Genomic DNA, 24,394 nt, shown 5'->3' on the forward strand with positions numbered 1-24,394 from the left:
AATTAATCCCAGCCTGGCATGTGATGCTCCTAGAATTTCTTTTGTGCGGTCAGTCCACTTTAGGTCGCTGTGGATAGTTACTCCTGTTTATTTTAACTATTTTACGACAGTTTTAGTCTTTAGTGATTTTTCACCAATAGCGTAATCGAACAGTAATGGACTCGTTCACCTATGTAGGCGCAATATATTCCATTTATTTGTGTTCAGTTCATCTGCTAGTCCCTTTTTGGATCATAGATCCTATACAGGTCATTTTGCATCGCCTGCAAAAGGCGTCATAGAGCTCCCGACGTTATCCACTAGATTATTTACATATATCGAATACAGTAATATTCCTATAACTCTCCCTTGGGGTACTCGAAAAATTGCCTCTATATTTGCCGATTTCACCCTGTTAAGAATAACATACTCAGTTCTATCTCTTAGTCCTGAATTCAGTCGCCCCTCTGTTCTGATGCTCGATCGGCTCGTACTTTTTTCACTAAACGACAGCTGGAACTATAATAGCTTCTCTTCGAACTCAGAAAGGTCCTAATTTCCGACTGGAATATAACTTCCGACTCAACCTACAGTACCGATAACCTTGTAGCAGAAGCTTCACCGCACGTCTAACTTCAGAGATCACAACGTCAAATCACAGTAACAGTTCCAGGCAGTGCTCATTCCCGAGACCCCACGGCCCACAATGAAACACTGTCGCTATTTACAAACCGCCTCACCTGTGTTTACGGTCAGAAGGGTCGTAAAGAGAGAGAGAAAAAAAAGAGAGAGCCCAGTCGCTTATTTCCGATGGTTTCCTTCTAGTTTTGGAGGAATACATCAGTGTGCTGTTCGTGTGAACTACTTTAATGTTCGTATTTAGCTGTACTTCCCTGATATTTGCTTTACAAACATAATGTTTCCTGTAGTCTCTAGTTTCTGCTCGTTTAAAATGAATACTTCGCTTGATACACGAAGAACTGTTTTATTGTACAATTTAAAAAAAAAAAATACGACAGTCCAGTATTTCTCACGGCTGGTTGGTTAGTGTTGGAAAAGTGTTAATTGGATTTCATACTAACTCGTTCGTTTTTGCTAATTAACTCCTCAGAGAAAAGGAAAACACAGCCGTAGTAGGGAAGACCATTATTCAAGTAGTCCGGCTACCGGCTGTTAGATCAATACTTTGAATTATCTCTGCTGTTTGTATCCACATGGGTACATTCAGGAGACTTCCAACGAAAGCCTATCTGCTCACTGATAACAAACGCGAGAAAACCGTTAAGGTTGGGCCGAACATGTAAAGGGTGGAGTATGGAGTAAAGCAATTTCCTCGTGTGAGTGCGGGTTCAGAGTCCAAGGCCACGAGGTAAAATTTGTTCGCGGAAGCTCTGGGCAACAGATAGAAGCTGATAACATTTAACAAGCCTTTGCACATCTGCCCGAGAAATTCATTTAGAGGTACAAGTAACTGATGGCTCCAGATCAAGCTGTCGCTTCGTATAGGGATGTTTCAAACGGCGATAGAATCTTCATGGGCTAGTGCCCCGCCATATATCAAAAGCGCAGACCTTTGCTTACGGTAGCATGATAAACTTGTTTTACCACTGCTCGGGGAATTTCATGATACAGATCCAGCGAATTATGTAGGTGACATAAGAGAAATGTTTTAAAAGAAATAAAGGACGCAGCAGTCAAGCAAACTCGGTTATGGTCGTCCTCATAAAAGTTTTGTTCGAGGAAGTAAATTGTATAGATGAATTGAAAAGAGACCTGTACATTGCCAGATGTTGACTAAGAAAAGAAGGAAGTCATAGGCCAAATAGGACGAGAAATTTCTGGTGATACAAACAACATCTCTTACGAAAACTAAGGTATAAAAGGCGTTCAAAAAGTTTTGCGTAGTCGTATCTAATTTTGTTATTTTTTACAGAAGGAGAATGATTTTTTTTGTGAAATAACTTGGAACATTTAGCTATACATTGAGCCTACTAAATGTAGCCTTCATCTGCTGTGACGCATCTAGCCCAACGTTTCCATGATGTAAATGCACTTTGGTAAAATTCTGGGGACTGACTTTTACACCACCGCTTGACACAGGAAAAGGTCTTTCTCATTATCAAATGTTTTTCATCGCAGGTGGGCCTTCAGACGACCAAAGAGGTAAAAATCAGGCGGAGCCAAATCCATACTGTAGGGAGGATGAGGAACAATTCTCCAACCCATTTTCCTGATTTTCTCCTGCGTCATAAGGACTTATGGGGTTTGGCGTTGTCATGGTGTAGTCTGATGATCTGACCCTAAAGCTGTGGTCTGAGGGTCATGATGGCACGTCACCCATCTCTCATTTTGGATGATTTGATCGATGGTCTCCTTATTCACATCGCTCACTGCCGTTGATGGTCTACCGCATCGTGGATTGTCCAGTAGAGAGAAATCACCTTCTTTAAACATCTGCAACCACCGTTGGATATTGCGGCGCCACTGTGTCCTCCCCATAAACAGGAAGCAACTTCCTGTGAATCGATGTGGCAGAGTCATCGCCGGTCTTGAAGACGAACTCCATCACCGACCGTTGTCCAACCTGACATCTACTTCACGATCCATTATGGCTCACCTGTAAATATAACAAAATACTTTTATATACCAACTTATAGCTAAATGTTTCAAGTATGTTCACAAAAAATTTCATTCTCCTCCTGCTCAAAATAAAAAAATAGAGACGACTGTGCAAAACTTTTTGAACGCCCTTTGTATATACACAGAAGAGCCAAGGAAACTGGTACACCTGCCTAATATCGTGCAGGGCCCCCGCGAGCACACTAATGTCTGAAATAGTGTTGGAGGGATTTGACACCATTAATCCTGGAGGGTTGCCCATAAATCCGTAAGAGTACGAGGGAGTGGAGATCTCTTCTGAGCAGCACGCTGCAAGGCATCCCAGATATGCTCAATAAAGTTCGTATCAGACAGGATGCTTACGTACTTGTCGCCTGTCAAGAGTCGTATCTAGAAGTATCAAGGGTCCCATATCACTCAAACTGCACACGGCCCACACCATTACAGAGCCTTCACCAGCTTTAGTAGTCCCCTACCGAGATGCAGTATTGATGGATTCATGAGGTTGTCTCCATACCCACAGACGTCCAACCGCTCGATACATTTTGAAACGAGACTCGTCCGACCAGGTAACATGTTTCCATTGTTGACTGGCCCAGGCGAGGCGTAAAGCTTCGTGTCGTGCAGTCATCAAGGATACACGAGTGGACCTTCGGCTCCGAAAGCCCATATCGATGACGTACCGTTTAATGGTTCGCACACTGGCAGTTGCTGATGGCCCTGCATTGAAATCTGCAGCAGTTTGCGGAATGGTTGCACTTCTGTCACGCTGAACGATTCTCTTCAGTCGTCGTTGGTCCCGTTCTTGCAGGATCTTTTTCCGGCCGCAGCGAAGTTGGAGATTTGATGTTTTACTGGATTCCTGATATTCACGGTACACTCGCGAAATGGTCGTACGGGAAAACCCCTCTCCATCACTACCTCGGAGATGCCGTGTCTCTTTGCTCGTGCGCCGACTATAATGTTGTTGTTGTTGTCGTCTTCAGTCCTGAGACTGGTTTGATGCAGCTCTCCATGCTACTCTATCCTGTGCAAGCTTCTTCATCTCCCAGTACCTACTGCAACCTACATCCTTCTGAATCTGCTTGGTGTATTCATCTATTGGTCTCCACCTACGATTTTTACCCTCCACGCTGCCCTCCAATACTAAATTGGTGATCCCTTGATGTCTCAGAACATGTCCTACCAACCGATCCCTTCTTCTAGTCAAGTTGCGCCACAAACTCATCTCCCCAACCTTATTCAGTACCTCCTCATTAGTTATAAGATCTACCCCTCTAATCTTCAGTATTCTTCTGTAGCACCACATTTCGAAAGCTTCTATTCTCTTCTTGTCTAAACTATTTATCGTCCAAGTTTCACTTCCATACATGGCTACACTCCATACAATTACTTTCAGAAACGACTTCCTGACACTTAAATCTATACTCGATGTTAACAAATTTCTCTTCTTCAGAAGCGCTTTCCTTGCCATTGCCAGTCTATATCCTCTCTACTTCGACCATCATCAGTTATTTTGCTCCCGAAATAGTAAAACTCCTTTACTACTTTAAGTGTCTCATTTCCTAATCTAATACCCTCAACATCACCCGACTTAATTCTACTACATTCCATTATCCTCGTTTTGCTTTTGTTGATGTTCATCTTATATCCTCCCTTCAAGACACCATCCATTCCGTTCCACTACTCTTCCAAGTCCTTTGCTGTCTCTGACAGAATTACAATGTCATCGGCAAACCTCAAAGTTTTTATTTCTTCTCCATGGATTTTAATACGTACTCCGAATTTTTCTTTTGTTTCCTTTACTGCTTGCTCAATATACAGATTGAATAACATCGGGGAGAGGCTACAACCCTGTCTTACTCCCTTCCCAACCACTGCTTCCCTTTCATGTCCCTCGACTGTTATAACTGCCACCGACTATAATACCACGTTCAAACTCACTTAAATCTTGATAACCTGCCATTGTAGCAGCAGTAACCGATCTGACAACTGCGCCAGACACTTGTTGTCTTATAAAGACGTTGCCGACCGCGACGCCGTATTCTGCACATTTAGATATCTCTGTATTTGAATATGAATGCCTATACCAGTTTCTTTGGCGCTTCAGTGTATAAATTGTCCTTTGCCGATGATTTATTAATTACACGCCGTAAGCCTAAAGGAATTCGTGACGTCAGTATATTGCACACAGCGAGGAAAGGCTTCAGACTTAATATTCTTGAAGAGCTAGAAATTTTCAAACACCTATCTTGTAATGACGGCTTCATTCTTAATGAACCGTTGCAGTTACATAACAAAATTCTTTAACGGTATAAAGCCATTACTTAGAAATGTCTAAACTTAACTCCCCTTTTACCTTTGAGTAGATTCTAAAATATAGTTCTCCTCTCTCTTTTCTGTTTATTACATTGTAATCGTTTCGTACAAAAATGTACCTAGTATTTGCTGCCGCATTGTCGAATAATTTTTATTTTATTTCGCATAATCTGGCTGTTGATATGTGAGATGGAAAACTTACAAGCTATTTAAAATACTTTTCATAAATTTAGCAGCTGATATCTTCGACTGATATTCGAAGGCGCGACTTGTTTCGTATCACAGTGTGGCAACTTGGGCGTGTGAACCTCTTAGTCCGATGCCACCTCCAATGACTGTTAACCTCTTTCAGTCTCTAGCAGTGTGTACTGTGCTACGCCATGGAGGTATAGTTTTACAGGCAGTTACCAGCTTCATGTCAGTTTCAATGTTTTTAATATCATATGGTTTTAATTGTTCACTTCCTTTTACGAAATTGTGGATTTTCTGATGTAGACGGAGTCGAAACATGGTAAAAGTAAAATTTTGTTGCAACCTGGGCTGTTTTATACCTATTATATTCATGTACGGTTGCTGTCTCACACTACAGTAGATCTATTAACTACAAGTCGTAAACATATACCAACTTATAGCTAAATGTTTCGAGTATGTTCACAAAAAATTTCATTCTCCTCCTGCTCAAAATAAAAAAATAGAGACTACTGTGCAAAACTTTTTGAACGCCCTTTGTATATACACAGAAGTCTTGTTTAACAGATATTTTGTAATAATTTGTTTGCCGCGAGCTGTCATGTTTAAGCAAAGCTGTCGTACATACACGACGAAGGCGTGGAACAGAAATCAAGGTGAACAAAACCAGTTTCACGAAGCATCAGCCACTCACCTCTTTACCAGGAACTGCTGAATCTCGCGTGACCATTATCTAAGGTGCGTGTACTTCCCGTTAGGTGATACGTACCAGTAAATCACCGTTCACCCGGCGAATGCTACAATTTTCAGATATACATCATACCTGAGACGTGGGGAAAGCTAACTGCTCTACGGTCCGACCATTATACTTGAAGGCAAGAGCAATATATTTTTAAACAGCAGTATTTAATCGTGGACACTTTTTGGCTGTTCGGTATGGTTCTCAAACAGATAGCCGAAACATTTTTTTCGTGAATTGTTTCATTACAGCATTAACTCGAAAGGAGTAATTTATTTGCTATCCACCGCCGGGAGCGAGTTGACCTTCTGCTGTAATGGGAAGATGTTGCAGACTGTATGTTGGATGCCCAACCATTTAAATTCGTCAGGCAGCAGTAGTTCAACAGAGAATTTGAACAGGATCTAAATCAGGAGACGCTCCATACACCATCTGTCTTTACCGCAATATGAATAAAAATGTGACTTTTGTGTTCGATTGGGACAATGGCGACGTAAAAAGTGTAAGTATACGCCAGTCACCTTTAAGAACTACTTCCCAATAACCAATTGCACGAAATTCGTTTGTTCTTGTATTATACAGGGTGTTTCAAAAAGGACATTACAACTTAGAAAATTCGTATAAATCAATTCATAGTACCTACAGAGGCGACTGTAGTGTCAATTTGTAGGGAAATACATCAAGTTTTGTCTCGCGTAGCCGGCCGCGGTGGCCGTGCGGTTCTAGGCGCTCCAGTCCGGAGCCGCGCTGCTGCTACGGTCGCAGGTTCGAATCCTGCCTGGGGCATGGGTGTGTGTGATGTCCTTAGGTTAGTTAGGTTTAAGTAGTTCTAAGTTCTCGGGGACTGATAACCACAGCAGTTGAGTCCCATAGTGGTCAGAGCCATTTGAACCATTTTTTTGTCTCGCGTAGTTCGCTAGTGCCGAATCGAACCGTAAGGAGCGCTAGTGGCAGTTGCGTTAAAGATGGCTGCCTTCACTGGACCCGAGTGAGCTAGGTGTGTGTTTTGGTTTGAAGAATCGAAGCAGGCGACAAAAAGTTCAGCGTAATTTCCGTACCAAATTCACTAAAGATCCTCCTAGTAGGCCTACAATTTATGAGCGGCATAAATGTTTCGTAGAAACAGGGTGCTCGGTAAGACATGAGAAATCACCAGGTCGTCCAAGCGCATCTGACGACGATGTTGTTGAATGAGTGAGACAACATTTTGTCAACAGCCCTATGAAATCGAACAGGCGTGCATCTCGCGAACTGCAAATCACACATACGATTGTTTGGCGTGTGTTGAAGAACAGTTTGCATGTGAAACGGTACAGATTGTCGGTCGTAAAAGCAATGAAAGACACTGATAAAGTTGCTCGAAAGAATTTCTGTGCGGATGTGTTAAATCGATTACATGAGTACGAACATTTCTTGGACAAAATCATCTTTTCTGACGAGTCGACTTTCCACTTGAGTGGCAAGGTTAACACACGTAACTGTAGGATTTGGGGCAATGAAAATCCACATCAAACATTGCAACATGTTCGTGATAGCCCAAAATTGAACGTTTCTTGTGCATTGAGCAAGAACAAAGTGTACGGCCCCTTTTTTTCCGTGAGAGAGAGCCATCAACGGGATAGTGTGCCTGGATATGTTACAACAATGTTTGATAACACGGATCGATGAGGATGATCGAGAACTAAATGTTTACTTCATACAAGGTGGTGCACCATCCGACTACCTGGCTGACGTCCGGGATTTTCTCTGTGACAGCTTTCCAGGTCAATGGATTGATGCGCCAATTGCATGGCCGCCACGTTCCCCAGACCTGACACCGCTAGATTTTTTTTTTTTTTATGGGGATTCATCAAGGATATCGTGTTTGTACCTCCCGTGCCAGATTCTCCACCTGAATTTAGTTGTAGAATTTACGCCGCCACTGAGTAAGTTACACCTGCAGTGGTACAGCGAGTCTGGGAAGAAATTGACTTCCGGCGGGATGTATGCAGGATAACTAACGAAAGCCACGTACAACATCTTTAGTTTAAGGTAAAAAAAAACTCTATATGATTCCCTACAAAATAACACTAAACTCAGTTCTGTATCTTCTTTCAATAAATTTATATGAATCTTTAAAGTTATAAAGTCCTTTTTGAAACACCCAATACAAGGTACTTATTCAGAGACTGATGTGGCCTCATAAAAGGGTCTTGATAAGATTCAAACGTGGTGCAGAGATTGGCAACCCGCTCTAAATGTTCAGAAAAGTAAAATTTTGCAATTCACAAAACGAAAAATTTTAGTTTCCTATGACTACAATATCAATGAGCCAATTCATACAAATACTTGGGTGTAACACTTTGTAGGGATATGAAATGCAACGATCACATAAGTTCTAGGCGCTTCAGTCCGGAACCACGTGGCTGCTACGGTGGCAGGCTCGAATCCTGCCTCGGGCATGGATGTGTGTGTGATGTCCTTAGGTTACTTAGGTTTACGTAGTTCTAAGTCTAGGGGACTGATGACCTCAGATGTTAAGTCCCATAGTGCTTAGAGTCATTTGAACCATTTTTCACAAAAGTTCGGTCGTGGGTAAAACAGGTGGTAGAGTTCGGTTTATTGATAAGAGTACTGGGGAAGTGCAATCAGTCTACAAAAGAGTTTGCTTAAAAATCACTCGTGCGACCCATCCCAGGATGTTGCTCAAGAGTGTGTGACACGTACCATATAGGACTAACAGGGGACATCGAACGAATACAGAGAAGGGCAGCACGAATTGTCACAGGTTTGTTTAATCGTGGGAGTGTGTCACATTGATATTGGAGGAACTGAACTGGAAGTCTCTTGAAGATAGACGTAAACTATCCCGAGAAAGTGTATTAACAAAGTGTCAAGAACCGGCTTTAAATGATTACTCTAGGGACACACCACAACCTCCTGCGTATTGCTGACACAGAGATCGTGAGGATAAGATTAGAATAATTATTGCACGCACACGGGCATTCAACCAATCGTTCTACCCGCGCTCCATACGTGAATAGAACAGGAAGAAACACTTACAACCGGTTCAATGGGACGTACCCTCTGCCATGCACCTCAGAGTACTGATGTAGATGTAGAGTACTGACGTAGATGTAGAGTCGTCCGCAGGTCTTTCCCTATATCGCTACAATTTTCTAGTGTAGCGACTTCGCTGTATACTACAGCTTCGTCCGCGGAAAGCCTTATGGAACTTCTGATGATATTAAATAGGTCATTTATATGTATTGTGAAAGCAGTGGTCCATTAACACTCCCTCGGGATACGCCCTGTAGCGTTGCTCTTGGGGGACGAAAATAAAAAGAATTGTTACTTTTCTTTTAATGTCGAAAAAGTAAGTATTTTGGTGGGCCACTTGGCAACAGAATCAGGGATTTATTAAGCTATTATAATAACATACGTTGACCATTAAATACCTGAATAAGAGCAGCATATTGATATATATATTTGAGATCGTTCGGAAGAAACATTATCATTTCTGTGCATTTTTATAGGCGCGATGTAGTCATACCCGGATCAACACTAAGGGACCAAAAGATTTATAGACTTTAAAAGAAAAGCAACACTACACAAAAAAGTTGGTTCAGAAATAATAGGAAAGCGATAATGTTCCTTCTGCCTCATGCTGCGTTCGGCCCATCAGCGTGATCGTAATTTCTGGTGATGAAGTAACACAAAATAATTATAATTCAAGTAAATGAGGAGATGGAATCATCAAGGTTAATTTACGAAAATAAGCACACTTATCTTTAACACACGTTTTTTTTAATGCTACGTACCTTTTCATATTAAATTACAATAGATGACCATTGTGGTTAAATACTTTATACATAAGTCAAAATGTCCTCTTGATGCTGTCTGTTCGTAATCAGTTACAAGAAAGTACATGTTTTCTGATTGAAAGAAAAAAAAATAACATTTAGCATATTTACTCAATATTTTCATACAGAATATAAAATACAGTTGCGGAACGCAGCAAGTCCGCGTCCGCCTCTCATGGAATACAAACAGTAAAAGGTGAGGCGCCAAAAGCCTCATTTGTCTTGAAACAACAGAATTCTTTTTTACACCATTAATCGATACATGTACATAGAGATCTTACTGGCACCGCGCAAGAACGGCAAAGATAAAGAATAATAGATTCTGTCGCTGCTATGCGATGGTTCATTTTTTTTACTTTACAATTGTTCGATAACTTTAGGCCACCAGGCGTTTACTATTGAGCGTATATTAATGTTTGTGAGGCGAAAATTACTAATATTACAGCACGAAGTTACGCAAAAGCGTCCGAAGAGTTTCCTCCGCTGTCTGTTCCAACAGTATTATGTGGCTAGGTGATTCCCAGTTGTGTTTTACGCATTTAACAGCAGTTTGCCATCAGCCGGTGAGTCGGATCTGATTCCCAGGCGGCGCCGCTGTCGGTCTGGACTGCGGCGACGCCCTGTGGCGGCGCGTGCGACTTGTGGGCCCCCGTGTGGCCTGACTGATGCCGCAACAAGTGCTTAACTCGCCGGCCGGCGGCTATCTGCGCCGCGATCCATACACTTCAGCAAATCCAATTGCTGCATTTATATTCAGCAGCCGGATGTTCTTACCCCTTCCCTCACCTAGCACGAGTGTTGTGTTGTGTTGTGTGTGTGTGTGTGTGTGTGTGTGTGTGTGTGTGTGTGTAAGCGCGCGCCGGCGCTCACGTCCATCCTAATTCACACGTGTCGTCCCTCGCGTTAGAGAGCGCTAACGGATTTGATGCTCCCCCTCGTCTTAGGCGGTGTTTAGAGACGTATTTTACAATCGTACCTGCGGTGGGAGAGGCTCGCCCGCTTACAAGCTAACGCGCAGTCGAGAGTGTTTACACTGGTGGGCTACACATGTTTATGCGCATGCGCGGCTCGTTTGTCACGTCGACGCTCAGTTCCATTAAGTCCGTTGCGCGCGGATGCAGACACGCAGCATGCTACTCTATAACGATTCTGTGAGGCTTCCAAACATTGCGACGAGTATTCGAAGCCTTTCTTCAGTTGTTTGGTAGTCTTGAGAGAACCACTGTGCGTATAGTTTTGCACATACTCTCTCTTTTGTAATCGTACTGACGATGATCGATAGCAGTATCACGATTATGCAGGGTGTACGGAAACTATTCGTTGAAATTAATTGAGATAGTGAGCATAAAAAAATTTAGTTGTGGTACATATGGTCCCTGACGGCAATTTCTGATGCTAGGGACGATTTTCACAGAAGGTACTTCAGCAAGCTAATTAAAACAGTGGCATTCACAGGAGCTGCTCGAATGCGTGACCAGTGGGCTGTATGCACACAGTACATCGTTGGACCATTGATTGTCGTTCCGTTCGAAGGCTCCTGGCACTTTCGCAATTGTAAGACGGCAGTTCTAGCGGCGAGGTCTTCTGTTTCCATAACTGTGTCGAACATAAGCTGCTTCATATGCCTCTGGCACAGGGCCACCTCGACCTATCTATCGATTCCCGAAGGTGGCTCTCAGCTGATTCCTCACAGCAAGGCGTCGTGCTGGAAGCACATCCTTTGCCCAACATTCAGAGGTACATCCCCCACCAGTTCTGCCAACACATGTTCTGTACACAGAGCAGTTTTGAATGTCAGTAAACATTCCCAGTCAGTGACACTGACAGAATGTTCCCTAACATTACAAGTTGACTTCGGAGACCATATATTCGTCAATGAAATACATTTGTTTTGACGTTCTCTACCTCCTCCATTAATTTGAACGAATAGTTTCGGAACACCCTGTATATGTCGATATAATATCAAGCAAATGTAATTCATTTTACGTCTCTTTTGTTAGGTTGTCCTACAAGCATCTTCCATCTGATTCTGCAAGTACATACATACACTGCAAGCTAGCATACGGTCCATGACGGAGGGTACCTTGTACCACTGCTAGTCATTCCCCTATTTCCTGTTCCACTCGCAAATGGAGTGAGGGGAGACTACAGTTTATGCTTCTTTACGAACCTTGATTCCTCTTATGTTGACTTTGCTGTTCGTACGCGACATGTATGTTGGTGGCAGTAGGTTCGTTCTGCGGTCTGTCGCAGTGGCGCTTCTCAAAATTTTTTCAATAGTGTTTCGTGGAAAGACCGCCGTCTTTGCTCCAGGGATTTCCATTTGAATTCTAGGAGCATTTCCGTAACACTTGCGTGTTGCTCGAACCTAGCGGTAACAAATGTAGTAGCACACCTCTGAACTGCTTCGATGCCTCCCTTTAATCCTACCTGGTGGGCATCCCAAACATTCGAGTGGTATTCGAGATGGGGTTGCACTACGCGGTCTCCTTCATAGACCAGCTATACTTTCCTAGAATTCTCACAGTAAACCATTCGCTTTCCCTATAAACGACCCTGTGTCCTCCCTAAATTTTATTTCGGTTTGCAACGTTACGTCGCGATGTTAAATCGACATGACCGAGTCATGCAGTACACCACCAACAATGTATTCGAACATTATGGGATTGTTTTTTCCTTCCCATCTGCATCAACTTAGATTTCTCCACATTTACAGCAAGCTGTCATTCATCACACAAAACAGAAATCCTGTCGAAGTCATACTATATCCTTCCACAATCTATAAAAGATGACGATTTCCCGTACACTACAGCATCCTCAGCAAACAGTCGCAGATTGGTCTTTACCCTATACGTTAGATCGATTATGCGCACAGAGAACCAGGGCGGACCCATCACACTTCTCTGGGGCACTCCAGACGACAGCGTCGTCACCTATACAGGGCGTATCATAATTAATGGCGTAAACGCATACAGTTTAAAGTACACTATGTTGTAAAGCGCATGCTGGATGCTGGAAAAGTCTCGCTGTCAGAGTGTAAATTAATATTGTTTGTGTGGAAGTGTGTGTAGTGATATAACAACTGGACATAAAAATGGAGACAGACAGATGGACACTAACCGAAAAAAGCCGACTATAATGTCGCAAGCCAGCACCCAGCATAATGCTAGCAATAATGATGTAACTTCCTGAAACCATCTGAAGATGAACCTGAAAAAGTTCGAAAACAGTTTCATGGAATAAAACGTAATTATTCAAAAAAGTGAGTGGTTGCAGTTTTGTATAACTTATTTACATTCAGTATACAGTCTCGGTTGTAAATGTCCATAATGGATAAGCGTTATCACAAGCTTTGTGGCCGAAGCCGGCACTGGCTGTAGCTGTGAGCGAAGGGTCACCAACTCAGCCTGCATCTGAACACAGCAATCGAACTCCCTGTCCTTCTTAAGGACAACGGAAATATGATCCAGACAGTTATTAAAACGTAGAACTGTGCCTGATAAATACACACAGACTCGAGAAATTTAAGAGTCCAAACTAAAGAATACAGAGGAAATCCAAAATAAGTCTCTTCTTACGATAAGCTCCGTCAGCTCACAAACCAAACGGTGTGCTTCGATGTGCTGCTGCTGTGATGGAAGCTACCACTCGTTTATTTCCTTGAGTACTTCTTCGATGTATATTATACTTACTTTACATGTGGCAAGGGCCTTATCGACCATACGCCTGCTCTATGAGCCTCTTCCATTTCTGCCTGTCCAATGCGCTGTTTGTCCAGTTGCTGCTGCTGTTGATCCTCATTGTGTCCTCCCGAATGTCATCCCGCCATCTGATTCTGGGTCTCCCTCTTTTTCTCGTTCCTTCTATTGTTCTGCTGAATGCCATTCTAGGTAGTCTATTCTCTGCCATTCTTGCTATATGGCCTGCCCAGTCCAACCTTCTCCTCTTGAGCACTTCGGCGATATTACAGTGTTTATACAGCCCTCTTAATTCTTCATTTCTTCTTATTCTCCATTCCATGTTATTTCCGTCGTATACAGGTCAAAAAATTTTCCTTTTTACTTTTCTTTCGAATATTAACAGTTTTTCTTCATCTTTCTTTCTAAATATTAATGTTTCACATCCATATAACATCACAGGTATAATGGTCGATTGATATAAGCGGATTTTGAAGTTACTGCTAACAAGGAAACCTCCCCATCGCACCCCCCTCAGATTTAGTTATAAGTTGGCACAGTGGATAGGCCCTGAAAAACTGAACACAGATCAATCGAGAAAACAGGAAGAAGTTGTGTGGAACTATGAAAAAAAATAAGCAAAACATACAAACTGAGTAGTCCATGGGCAATATAGGCAACATCAAGGAGCGTGTGAGTTCAGGAGCGCCGTGGTCCTGTGGTTAACGTGAGCAGCTGTGGAACGAGAGGTCATTGGTTCAATTCTTCCCTCGAGTGAAAAGTTTAATTTTTTATTTTCAGACAATTATTATCTGTCCCTCCGTCCGTCCGATGCGAGGTAACTGCGCCGTAGTATGGGGACGCTACACCCAAACAAACATCGAAACACACGACGTCGGTCGACTACAGCTCACGGAAGAGACAGTATCCCTGCTAACGGGGCTCCCTGGCTGGCAGTTGACTGTTCGTTACTTTGGACGAGAGTGCATTAAAGACGTGAGATGTATTCCGTGGGCAATATGTTTTCGGTTCCCACTGGAGAGGCACGTCCTTTCGTCTACTAATCGCACGGTTTTGCGGTGCGGTCGCAAAACACAGACACTAAACTTACTACAGTGAACAGAGGCGTCAATGAACGAACGGACTGATCTTAACTTTGCGAAAATAAAGTAAACTTTTCACTCGAGGGAAGACTTGAACCAAGGACCTCTCGTGCGCAGCTGCTCACGCTACCACGGGACCACGGCGCTCCTGAGCTCACATCATCCTCGATGTTGCCTATTTGCGCATGGACTACTCAGTTTGTATATTTTGCTTATTTTTTTCATAGTTCCACACAACTCCTTCCTGTTTTCTCGATTGATCTGTGTTCAGTTTTTCAAGGCCTATCCACTGTGCCAACTTATAACTAAATCCGAGGGGGGTGCGATGGGGAGGTTCCCTCGTAAGTGATCTTTTTCTTAGAATTTGGATGAAACTCAAAAGTGTCTTGTTTGCTGCTGATAAACGGTCATCTATTTCTATATCTGTTCTGTTGTTATTACTAAACATACTTCCTAGGTACTTGAAGTGGTCAACAGTCTTGAAATTGAATCCATCTACAGTCAGATGTGCATCTTTTCTGGTTTTCTTACTTATGGGCAGGTATTCTGTCTTTTCTTCATTAACATGTAATCCTGTTTTCTCAGAAATTTTGTACTAATTTTTTATCATTCTGATCAATTCTCTTTTGGAACTACTTATTGGTGCTACATCATCTGCATAGGCAAGTCTTGTAATGTTCACATCCTGTAGCTTGTAATGGTACTTGAATTACGTAACCATTACGGCACCTCACCTGAACCTCTCGATACCAGTAATATTCTACTGTTTTTCTGTAAAGTAGTTAACATATTTCTGAGACAACATTCAGATTTGATTTCATTTGTGATACATCGAAATGTTTATATTGCAATGATATTATTCTTATATGTATTCTTTCTTTTGTCACTATGATCTTTGACGTACTTGTAACTCTGATTTTTGGGCCCGTAAGCGATAGTTAGTTGGTTGTTAACTTGTTAGAGAGTCGGACCTTGAGAAAGTCTTAAGTGTTGGACGTCATGTTGGAAAGATGCATATTGTAGTTGGCTTATAAAATGTGAGGAAGATGTTTTCAAGTATGTTTTGCATTGTGAAGTGATGTTTTGTGTTTACGTGATATTGCAATTAAAAGGAAGTGTTACTTAAATTCGGTGTGCTGATTGCTTTTCTTACATCACCATTGTCCTGCAAAAGTGTAATCTTGAAGAATGTTTTGTGAAGCGCATCTACAAAACTTTTGAATATAGCAGAATAAAACCTAGGCCTCTTTGCATCCGAGCTTGGCATCATAACCACCTAGATTTTCAACGATTGAGCTATGATTTTACGACGAGACCAGCGTGGGAAACACAAAAAGATGACCATTAACTGTTCTCTGATGACACCTGCCACATGATATGACTGTTGTTGCCCGATAATGCAGTATTTAGCAGCGTGACCAACACCACAATCGTTATTAAAATTTTGACCTTTGTTGTGGTAGGGTTGTTAGAAGCTGGATCCCTTGTGGACTGGTTTTAGAAAATTCTCTATCAATCTTCTGTAGGACATAACCAGCTGAAAATGCTTCCAGCACCAGAGAGTTACGTCCGTACAGAAAGGATCATCATCATGTTGATATACATCTGAGTTTCTTTGGAGAGTGCAGTTGTCTGGGGTTTTTCGCTCGCCTGTTCGTTCAAGGCAGCAGGCGGCCGCGGCTGCCCACACGGCTGGGTCAGGCAGACCCACCAAACGCGATCCCTCATTCGGACACCAGTCACGTCGGCCGCCTATAAATCGGATGTGGGGGCAGCCCGGCGGCCCGGCGCTGGGACGGAAGAGACCAGCGGCCGCAGGAAGCGGAAACGCGTGCCCCGACTGCCGCCGCTGGCCTGGAATTTCCGTCATTGTGACGCACTATCTGGAAGCTCCTACGGCTCAGTACCAGCCGCTCTTATCCTTTTTGTCTCCGCCGCCTTCGCACCGCCAGATAACTACGTACCACAGTTGTTTCTTGTTGTGTTGTACCACAGGTGTTTCTTGTTGTGTTGGCAGAAGAGCCAACACCGTGTTACTAGAGGAGGCCGAAATGCACGCGTTTTAGCTCACGCAGGCTGGCGTGAGTAGGGAAGAACTATACTGACGTGAGGTCTGGAACATGACAAGGAATTAGAATTCAGAAAGCGGACGTAATTAGTGTGATACTTAACTTTAATCCATTAATGATGAACGTCGCTCTTGACGGTACATGATTTACAATATTATCTGTTCAGAAGACATATAGTAACTGAATATGGCGCCTTGCTAGGTCGTAGCAAATGACGTAGCTGAAGGCTATGCTAAACTGTCGTCTCTGCAATTGAGAGCGTATGTAGACAGTGAACCATCGCTAGCAAAGTCGCCTGTCCAACTGGGCCGAGTGCTAGGGAGTCTCTCTAGACTAGACCTGCCGTGTGGCGGCGCTCGCTCTGCAATCACTGATAGTGGCGACACGCGGGTCCGTTATATGGTTCAAATGGCTCTGAGCCCTATGGGACTTAACATCTGAGGTCATCAGTCCGCTAGAACTTAGAACTACTTAAACCTAACTAACCTAAGGACACCACACACATCCATGCCCGAGGCAGGATTCGAACCTGCGACCGTAGCGGTCTCGCGGTTCCAGACTGTAGCGCCTAGAACCGCTTGGCCACTCGGGCCGGCAAAGTAGCTATAAAATGTTATCGTAATCAAACAGGAAACTTACAAGAACATCATTTTTCGACATAGTCCCCTTGCGTTTCAACGCACTCGGTCCATCGTTGTACAAGCTTCCCGATGCCCTCATAAAAGAAGGTTCTGGGATGAGCTGCGAGCAGGAATGCACCACTTCTTTCACCGCTTCGTCCGAGGCAAATCGACGGCCCCTTAATGCCTGTCTGAGTGGACCAAACAAGTGACAGAAGGGTCAAGTTCGAGACTATATGGAGAATGATTCAGTACTTCAAATTTGAGTTTCTGGAGCGTTTCAGCAGTGTAGGCAGCAGTATGCGGACGGGCATTGTCGTGAAACAACACACCACCTTTTGACAGCAATCCTCGGCGTTTGCTTCCAATTGCAGGCTTTAGCCTGGCAGTAAGCATCTGACTGTTTATTGTTGTGCCCCTTTCCCCACAGTGCTCCAGTACTGGGCCTTGTCCGTTCATAAAAACCGTAAGCATCAGTTTTCCTGCGGAGGGTTGGGTCTTGAGCTTTTTCTTGCACGGCGAATTTGGATTTTCCCATTCCATACTCTGCCGTTTACTCTCGGGCTCGTAATGATGGACCCATGTTCAAATGGTTCAAATGGCTCTGAGCACTATGGGACTTAAAATCTCAGGTCATCAGTCCCCTAGAACTTAGAACTACTTAAACCTAACTAACCTAAGAACATCACACAACACCCAGTCATCACAAGGCAGAGAAAATCCGTGACCCCGCCGGGAATCGAACCCGGGCGCGGGAAGCGAGAACGCTCCCACACGACCACGAGCTGCGGACATCGAAACCGGGACCCTGAGATCCAGAGGCAGCAAAGCTAGCCACGAGACCACGAGCTGCGGACACACACGTAGATCTGGTATTAGTCTGTGAAGCCAAGCGGTTTGTTGGACAGTGGTGTTTCAGTGAATGAGGTGGACTTCTTTATTGTTATTTCATCCCATTCCCTCCATACGGACGACGTGTGCGTTGTCAGCTGCACAATATTCTGCTCTTCACCCACAACTATTTAAAGAACAGAACAAAGATGAGGGAAAAAAAACATTAGGACTGTTTTGCTTTCTGTAAATTAAAAATCAAAGACGGACAGCTATCATCATCATCATCATCATCACCACCACCTCCACCACCACCACCACCACCACCACCACCACCACCACCACCACCATCTTCTTCACTTCAAGCATTAGGCCTTTTTCCGTTTTGCCTGATATGATATCCATCGCTTTCTCTGTTTTCCTTGACTACTTCTCCCAACTGTCTTAAATCTTATCTGGAGAGGGAATATTTCGCAACTAATTCTTTCAAGTTGGCCATTCCAGTTTTTCCTATTTTCTGGTATTTTATTGAGGGTATTAAATATACGCAGTTCTTCCCGAATTTCAAAATCTGTCGGCTTTTGCGCATCCCTTTACTGCTCTCAGAAGCCCCATCTTCACTGCCTGCATAAGACTTCCTGGACGTTTACTTTTAACCCACGATTCTCTTCCGTAAACAAGCAGTGGAACTGCCATTTCATTCTCCGTTTTTTCCTTGTTGTATTTTTTTAGGCATCTGTTTATTGTTCCACATATATTCCAAAACATTGTTACTTGCTTCTGTATGTCTAAGTCATACTCAAATGGCTGTCACAACTTAAACAGTCAAAGTTTTTAACCTGTTCTATTGTTGATCACAATTTTTGTCGGTGCAGAATATTTCCCACTGCTTTTGTCTTCCGTTTTTATCAAACCTTCGGGAACCTTATTCAATAAATGTAATCCGTTTGTAGGTCACCATTATAAGCCAGCAATGTGGTGTAGTCTGCATGTGAAAGGCAATTCAAGCGGTAATTACTGTTAATCTTTAATTCCTCCGTTAAAAATCTCCTATTTCCGACTGCGTCATCTAAATAAATGTTAAAAAGTGGGTGAATTGCTGCACGCTTGTCTTACGCCTTTGTTTGTGGCTATAGGGTAAAAACATTCAAAAACGAAAATATATACATTTTAAAAACATACCGCTGAAAGATGAAATTCTTATTTGGAACCGAGCGAGGTGGCGCAGTGGTTAGACACTGGACTCGCATTCGGGAGGACGACGGTTCAATCCCGCGTCCGGCCATCCTGATTTAGGTTTTCCGTGATTTCCCTAAATCGCTCCAGACAAATGCCGGGATGGTTCCTCTGAAAGGGCACGGCCGACTTCCTTCCCCATCTTTCCCTGATCCGATGAGACCGATGACCTCGCTGTCTGGTCTCCTTCCCCAAACAACCCAACTCCTCTTATTTGAAAAAGCACTGAAGCACTGCACTTTCCCTTAAAATCTGAAGTTCCTGCACTGGGAAACAAGTCTAGCTCCCCCCCCCCCCCGCCCCCCCGCGCACACACACACACACGCGCACACACACACGCGCACACACACACACACACACACACACCACACACACACACACACACCGAATGCGCGTTCTTGTATACTTCGTCGCTTTTTGGTGACCTTGACCGCGGAAGTCAACGCGCAGTGGTGTGCCGGAATAAAGCCCGATCTGTGGTCAGAATTCAAACCACAATTACTGCTTGCTGTCAGCAACAGTTCGGAAAGAGTGTCACGAAACTACAGTTACGATAGCGTTAATCACTGTAATCTGCCATCTTAGTTTTTGCTTATCTTCCGGAAACCTTTTACGTGCATTCACCTCTGGCGGCATAAGTTCCTAGGTCATTACATTACAGTTTATTCAGTTTCGAGCAAATTACTAGTTTCCTTGGTTTAATTTTATTTGTGCTTGTTACAGTTTAATACTCCACTAGCTGCAGGAATGTTTATCGACAGAAAACTTTACCAGTTTCGAAAGAGCGGAGGAGTGAATCGGCTTGATGGTAGTTTTGAACTCACCTAAAATGTCAGATTTTGAAACCCAAATCCTCTTAAAACAGAGACATAAGTTTACAGCTACTCCGTCCCTCTCTCGGCCCTTCTAATTTTACTATTCTATGTTGTCTTCTTTTCCCCTCTTCGCTTTTCGTCTGCAAGTGTGCAACTACTATTTCTAGGTAGTCAGTCTAGGGAAGTACCGAAGGGACGGCGCGATATGGGGCCCCTGCCAAGGTCGCAGGCACAGGGGTTGGGGGGGGGGGGGGGGGGGAATAGAGAGGAAGGTGCGCAAAAAATGACCGGGGGCCAAAACAGAAGGAATGGAAAAAAGACTGTTTAATTGAAGATAAAAACTGCTTCAAACCAAGGATGGGTGAAAGCACAAATTTAGTTACCCGTTGATGTAATACGCCACAGATGATATACTTGACGTCAATGACGTAACTAAAGAGTTTGCCTCGCTCAAAGGAAAGAAATGCGAAGTAAAACTGCAATAAAAACACAATTCCTGGATAGGTATATATATTTCAGCTCTCAAATACTTTCTTATTCTTTTATTAGATCCTTACTACTTTATTTTCAGAAGTACAGCGGGCAGTCACTTCGTGTTTTTATTTATGTCAATATGCATTTCGGGCTTTCACCAATCTTCAATTGGCGTGATACGTATTTGAATCGTCACTAAGCAGCACATCGTTAAAATATCGACAGAAATTTATATGCAGCAGCTAGCCTGTACAAAACTAACCATTTTGCTTAGCTTGTGCACTTAACCAGTTGTTGGTTGATTGATTTGGAGGAGGATGGTGGGGGGGGGGGGGCGGCGGCGACAAACAGATGCTTCGGTCCTATTGGATTATGAAAATTGGAGAAGGAAGTCGGCAGTGTTCTTTCAAAGGAATCGTCCCGGCATTGTGTGAAGCGATTTAGGGAAATGACGAAAAACCTAAATCAGGATGGTCGGACGTGGGTTTGAACCGTCATCCTCGCGAATGCGAGTCCACTGTGCTAACCATTGCGCTACCTCGCTCGGTTCCGCTGGTTGTATATTTACTATATATTACTCGGTGTATGTACTTACTTTCTACTCTGCTTGTTATTACTCCGATTTTCCTATTTATAGATGTGGCACCAAACGCTTTTCCACTTGTATCTTGCACAGAAAGAGCGCCGTATCTGCCATGAGCCTGACTGACATCTTTGTTTACATCGGAAAATTATATCTATGGTCAGAGTTAAATTTGACTTACAGGTACCGAAAATACAATTTCTAATTTTAGTGTCTGTATGACTAAAAAGAAAATATTAATTGTTTAGTGTGAATGTGCTGAGTGTTCTGTGTGGTTATTAAATACGTGCAGTAGTGACTGTTTAATACGATTATACTGAAGGTTACAAAAATAATGTAGCACATTTTATATAAACAAATTAATGTTACATATTTTTACGCAGAGTTGGAGTGACATTTACAAGCAATAAAGGCAACACAACACACACAATGTAGAACCACTATAAGCTTTGGATGGGCTCATAATGGATAATGTTTTTCTTTTTTCACGAGTGTATTTAGTGTGTGGTTGTATGAGCTAATTAAGGAAATTTCTTAGAAAAATTTTGTTGCGTAGTTATGTCCGATCATTTAGGATGTCATTTGGGGATGCACATTTGTGAGGATAAGTTTCAGTTTCTACAAGTAAGTTCATTCTTTTTCCTTTGTTGGTCAGCTGTGACTTACATCTGTCACTTCAAGTTCACCTTCAGCTACGTGCGGGAGAAAAGTTGATTTGCTTAAGTTTTTTAAAGGAAGAGCATCCTGGAACCGTAAGCAGAAGATCCCTTCTAGGGGACGCAAGTGAAGCTTTGTAGTACTTAATGATTTAAACATGGCTGCGTTGTCAGCGACCGTTACAAGGTAAAATTAAAACAATTGCAGCCCTCGGTCGCGAAAATGAAGTCTTTTTGACCTAGGTTTCGGCCACCTCTGAGAGTGCCTTCATCAGAAATATAACATTTAAAACTGGCATGTCACTTATAAAATAATTATGAAGCGATAACCATTTAGTCACAAAGTATTAAAATAGAAAACATAGAGGCAGGCACATTCCAAATGTAGGCAGGTGAAATGTGTGAAACATGAAGTAAGAGGCAATACTTTATCTGACAGCAGCAGACATGGTAATAATTTGTCTACATAGGAGCTTAGAAGTACAATAAAGGCTTTTCAGCCATTACAGAATTACGAAGGGAGCTGAATAACTCAGCGAATAGAAAAACGGCGTAACATGAAACGTAGTTAATGTAAACCATTTAATGAACAAACAGTTATGAATCAACTTAGAAGAAATATTTCGGTAACTGCACGAGGGATCACGAAATCAAATATCAAGTAAAGGCTTTATACTGTTGAAGAAGCTTTTATTACGTAATTGTAGCTGCTCATTGAGAATGAGGCCATCATTTCGAGAAATATGTTTAAACATTTCTAATTCTTCGAGAACATCTCATCTACGCTCTTTCTTATCAGTATGCAAAATGTTGATATCGTGAATAGCTTTAGGCGCGTGACCTCTAATCTGAAGGTGGTCAGCAAAAGACGAATTTTGGGTGTTAGTACAATTTTTTTCTTAAAAGATGTTCTTTGTAGTTGACTGTATAGTCGCATATGCCTTCAACCAGACAATCTTCAGAGACGTGTTTGTAGGCAACCCAGTCACTCTGAACGCCTTAAACACACTGTCCAGTGAGTGCAGCAAGGTGGAGGTTCCCCGCTGTTTCGGGGTGGCATTATGTAGGGCTGACCTATGCTGCTGGTGGTCATGGAAGGCGTCGTTAACAGCTGTACGATACGTGAATGCCATCCTCCAACCGATAGTGCAACCATATTGGCGAGGCATTCTCCATGGACGACAATTCGCGCCCCCATCATGCACACCTTGTGAATGACTTCCTTCAGGATAACAACATCACTTGACGAGAGTTGCCATCATGTTCTCCAGACATGAACCCTATCGAACATGCCTGGGATAGACTGAGAAGGCTGTTTATGGGCGACGTGGCCTACCAACCACTCTGAGGGATCTACGCCGAATTGCCATTGAGAAGTGGGACAATCTGGGCGAACAGTGCCTTGATGAACTTGTGGACAGTATGCCACGATGAATACAGGCATGCATCAATGCAAGAGGACGTGCTACTGGGTATTACAGGTACTGGCGTTTTCAGCCATCTGGACCACCGCCTCTGAAGGTCTCGCTGTATGGTGGCACAACATGCAATGTGTGGTTATCATGAGCAGTAAAAAGGGCGAAAATGATGTTTATGTTGATCTCTATTCCAATTTTCTGTAGCGGTTCCGGAACTCTCGGAATCGAGGTGATGCACAACTTTTTTTTTTTTTTTTTTTTTTGATGTGTGAAGAAACTGACAGCTGGATGAATAATTTGATTGTCGCGAAGTACGGCAACAGTGCAACATGTAGGGGTGAGATCCTCGCTGTCTAACCGTAACTTGGTGCTAGCCACTCGGAAAGAGAATGAATATTATTTGTTGCCAGTGGCTAGTGGAGGGGGTTGCGCAGAACGGGGCCGCCTTGCTACATGACGTGGACTTTAACAAAAGCAGAGGTAACAATAGATCTTTGTGGATGGTCCCTTACAAGTGTGAGCATGGCGTGACTCCACGTAATATTTACAAAAAATGTGAGCGCAGGCTTTAGTTTAGAACGGCACTTCTACATCTACATCTACATCTACATTGATACTCCGCAAGCCACTCAACGGTGTGTGGCGGAGGGCACTTTACGTGCCACTGTCATTACCTCCCTTTCCTGTTCCAGTCGCGTATGGTTCGCGGGAAGAACGACTGCCGGAAAGCCTCCGTGCGCGCTCGAATCTCTCTAATTTTACATTCGTGATCTCGGGAGGTATAAGTAGGGGGGAGCAATATATTCGATACCTCATCCAGAAACGCACCCTCTCGAAACCTGGACGGCAAGCTACACCGCGATGCAGAACGCCTCTCTTGGAGAGTCTGCCACTTGAGCTTGTTAAACATCTCCGTAACGCTATCACAGTTACCAAATAACCTTGTGACGAAACGCGCCGCTCTTCTTTGGATCTTCTCCATCTCCTCCGTCAACCCGATCTGGTACGGATCCAACACTGATGAGCAATACTCAAGTATAGGTCGAACGAGTGTTTTGTAACCCACCTCCTTTGTTGATGGACTACATTTTCTAAGGACTCTCCCAATCAATCTCAACCTGGCACCCGCCTTACCAACAATTAATTTTATATGATCATTCCACTTCAAATCGTTCCGCACGCATATTCCCAGATATTTTACAGAAGTAACTGCTACCAGTGTTTG

At 43.2% G+C, this 24,394-nt stretch overlaps 1 protein-coding gene across 1 annotated transcript in view; it reads left to right on the forward strand.

The window, feature by feature from the left end:
* LOC124789236 (sterile alpha motif domain-containing protein 1) overlaps window positions 1–24,394 on the forward strand; it is a 426,634-nt gene that overhangs the window by 397,155 nt on the left and 5,085 nt on the right. The window lies entirely within an intron of this gene.

This window comes from Schistocerca piceifrons, chromosome 3 (genome assembly GCF_021461385.2).
Source record: "Schistocerca piceifrons isolate TAMUIC-IGC-003096 chromosome 3, iqSchPice1.1, whole genome shotgun sequence".
Taxonomy (NCBI): Eukaryota; Metazoa; Arthropoda; class Insecta; order Orthoptera; family Acrididae; genus Schistocerca; species Schistocerca piceifrons.